Source organism: Coffea arabica, chromosome 1c (assembly GCF_036785885.1).
Source record: "Coffea arabica cultivar ET-39 chromosome 1c, Coffea Arabica ET-39 HiFi, whole genome shotgun sequence".
In the NCBI taxonomy this organism is placed as follows: domain Eukaryota; kingdom Viridiplantae; phylum Streptophyta; class Magnoliopsida; order Gentianales; family Rubiaceae; genus Coffea; species Coffea arabica.
In genome coordinates this window covers 46,001,639-46,005,402 of record NC_092310.1, presented here as the reverse complement: position 1 = coordinate 46,005,402, position 3,764 = coordinate 46,001,639, and the positions used below count along the sequence as shown (strand labels likewise).

The 3,764-nt window shown below is 35.3% G+C and overlaps 1 pseudogene; it reads right to left on the bottom strand.

The window, feature by feature from the left end:
- Window positions 1-294: 294 nt before the first annotated feature.
- On the bottom strand, window positions 295-2,806 carry LOC113740572 (protein NRT1/ PTR FAMILY 4.6-like; annotated as a pseudogene).
- Between the last annotated feature and the right edge of the window lie 958 nt (window positions 2,807-3,764).

Sequence of the window (3,764 nt, the reverse complement as noted above, 5' to 3'; positions counted from 1 at the left end):
AGCATGACAATTAATTAATGAGACAAAACTTTGGTTTAGGCATTAATGACATAACCTATTCAAATTGTTAAAATTTGAATTGGGTAGAGAACCTAAATTTAAATATCTTTTAGATTTTCAGATTACATATTTTAATTTTTCTAACGTTAAACTATAGTAGCAATTGAAGACAGGTAAATATTGAATTGCACTGGAAAATAAAGAAGAGAGACAGCATATTATGTATGACAAAAGAAAAACAAGAATATTGACATTACATAGCTTTATATTGCAAACAAATGATGATTTGCAAATAATTCTACTTTACACAAGCTTTATTGAAAAGGAAATAAAAGAATGCTAAAGCCATAATCAAGAACTGAAATGCATGACCAAATGCAATCCTTGCTCAATTCCACAAATTCCATCTTCAGCAGCTTCTTATTCTTTATCCTCGATTGATGTCTCCTGTCTGAGGAATGGATCAATGGCCTTGTCTTCAGCTTCAGAATTCTTTGAATCTGACTTGTACTTGTACCATGAAGACCAGTAGAGATAGTTAGCAAAGTTGAGAAAACTTAGGATGGCAAGAAACCAGTAGAAAAGCTCCAACTTATTCTGGTTCAGATATGGTGCCTCTAACCAGCCTTGTTTGCTTGGAGTGACCCTCTTGGTAACAGCATTAACAATGCTGACAAAGGCAGTACTCAAGAAATATCCAAAGGACAGAGATAACAATGCAAAAGAAGTAGCAAGAGATCTCATCCCCTTGGGAGCTTCCTTGTAAAAGAATTCCATCAGTCCAACCATTGCAAACATGTCTGCAATTCCGAAAACACCATACTGGAAAGCAAGCCAGAAAAGGCTTATTTTCTTAGGCGGAACCAGCAGTGCTTGATCCCTTCTTTTGACCTCAATCACTCCAGCTATTCCCATTGAGATAATTGAGAGCACAAGGTCAACTCCTGCACGCTGAAGTTGTGTGATACCTGATGGATGGCCTGTGATTTTTCGTGCAAGTGGGACGATTAAGAACTCGTAGAGTGGTATAAGAATAGCCATGAAAAGAAGTGGGATCACTGGAATTGAAGCTGTAGGGATCTGTATGGATCCTATATGAGCATCCATGTCGTATCCTTGAAGAACTGAAAATGTCTGCAACTGTGCCAAGCATGTATTCATTATAACAGTGCTCAAAAGTATTGGGAGCATTCTTGTCAGTATTTTTACTTCTTCCACTTGTGTCACTGTGCATACTTTCCAAGGCTGTGGAGACATCTCGTCTTTAAGGACGGCAGCCTTGTCTAAAAACCTGTTAAACAAATGATGTTATTCAAAGAAATTGCCAATGCAATTGAGTTACTTACAGTGTCTAATTAGCGCAGAACCCATATACTAATTCCAACTGTTTCAACTGAATGATGAACTACCTGAATTGGCTAGTGTGTGCAATCGCTTCTTCAGATGCATCTCTTTCTTTGTCATCAATCTCATATAACTCATGGTACTGATAATTTTCTGTTTCGAATGGCTGCAACAATAACCTAGAACACCATGTCATAATGGAGGACAACAATGAGTCAATAAAACGTTAAACTCAAGTATTCAAAGGAGATATGCATAATGCATGTATGGTGGAAAGTAACAGCAAATTAACCTGAGGTATCTTTATCAGAGTGCTTGTGGCTAGAGGTTGGTAACAGTAGAAAGGCTTTCCAAGTGCAAGAACTGCAAAACCGATAAATGCACCAACCAAACCAATGAAAAATCCCCAGTACCAAGCTTTGTTCATTGCTACCCAGACCACAACAGTAACACCTATTATTGATCCAATGTTTACACTGAACTGATAATAGTTGAAATAGCTTGCAAGTCCCTTAGCTCCCTTTGGATCTTTTGAATCAAATTGATCAGCACCAAGTGCTGCAACTGATCCCTTAACTCCACCACCACCAAGAGCTAATAGACTAATGGATGCATAAAACATGACAGCTTGACCACCTTTCACACAAGTTGATTTTTGGCAAGGATCAGGCTGGAACTTATCAGAATACGCTTGGATGGTGAGCAAAACCAACCCCTGAAGCAAAGAACATCATAAGATCAGTGCGAAAAAGGGAGTGAGGAAATGCTCATCAGCTAGCCAGATTTCATGTTTATGTAATTTACCAGGATTTCCAAGAATCCAAACAGTAAGCATGTGTAGAGTCTGTTCAAGTAAGTGTCTGATATGAAACCTCCCAAGATCGTGAGCAAGAAAGTTGATCCCAAGAAATTTGTGAGGGTGTTTGCAGAAGTGGATAGATTAAATTGCATCACCAAATGAAAGTAGAGAACAATTGTCGACATGTTGGCGACGAATCCAATATTTTCCAGAGTTGCCAAAACTAACAAGAAGACAGCAAAAAATAGATATTATTTTCATCCATGAGATAAACTTATTCCCCAGTTGTATAAACATGCATTTGAGGAGCAACTTCACACACACACACATGTATATTTTAGTTTGAATTTGGAAGGGTCAAAATCTGAGTTTTATCCTAGCATTGCAAGAAAGATAAACTTTCTAGTCAAGCAAAATATGATGAATTTTTAAGTCTTAGAAGTGACAGGAAAAATCTTAAAAATCTTAAAAGTGTCATGTTACATTACATGCTACTGTCACGTAGTATACCCTGACTCTGTAATGTTTCTGTGCAATTGTCTTTCCATTGATACATCATACATCAGCTATTGATAAAAAGGCCTACAAATTTAAACTTACAAACTCACCAAATACAAATATGCAAGCCCTGAATCCACCTTTTTTCTTGTTCCCTGAACTCATTGAAGATTGGATAGTCTTTCCATCCTGCCAAAAAAAAAAAAAAAACCACTTGATGTCAATGAATAGTAAGTATTTGTTTGCTTTCCTAGTATTAAGCATCATACCATCTTTCTATGGCTCAAATGCACTCCACTTTAATTGTGAAATGCTGAATATACTTCAAATGCTTGATGGAAAAAGACCTCATGGGATTGCCTATTTATACGTTCAAATTCAGCACCTCATCCAACTCTAGAGAATGATTATCATATTCTCAATTTTGTGCCTTTATGCATCCCTTCATTACTTGCCTGACTTCTAAAACTAGACGAATTTACGTGAGTCCAAATAAAAGTATAGTTTTCTTCATTCGGTCAGACTGACAAAATATCAGCACAGACATCAATTGATAAATGTCCAAGGCTACTAGAATCAAGCAATAAAATACTTATGTTTCTTAATTGTTTAATGTTTTTGGGTCTTTGTAATATGGTGCAGTTTGATGAAATATATATACATATATATATATATATATGTATGTATATATATAGGATAGTGTACAAAGGGATTTCCAACTAGATGAAAATTCTTTTATACAAACTACAAAACATATTAGTGCATCCTAGGTCAAAAAGAAGTACATTGGACTAACAAATTAGCTGGGAATTAACCTTCTTTTTTAATGTATGTTGCAGTACCAAATACCAAGATATCACTCCAGTCGCTGTTGGAAACATTGTTCCATTTCGTTGGTTTCAATTCTATCCTTCAAAGAGAGATTTTTTTTAACACTTTTTGTGTGCAATTTTTTTTAACACTTTGTTTTTACTGTAATTTTATCCTTCAAAGAAAGATTAATTAGCAGCATCTTTTATATATAACTTCAACACTTTTATTTATGATTTAGTATATTTTGATTTAGTATATTTTGCAATTTCTTTAGATAGCTTTCAATTTACTTTGAGATGTTATCTTTAAA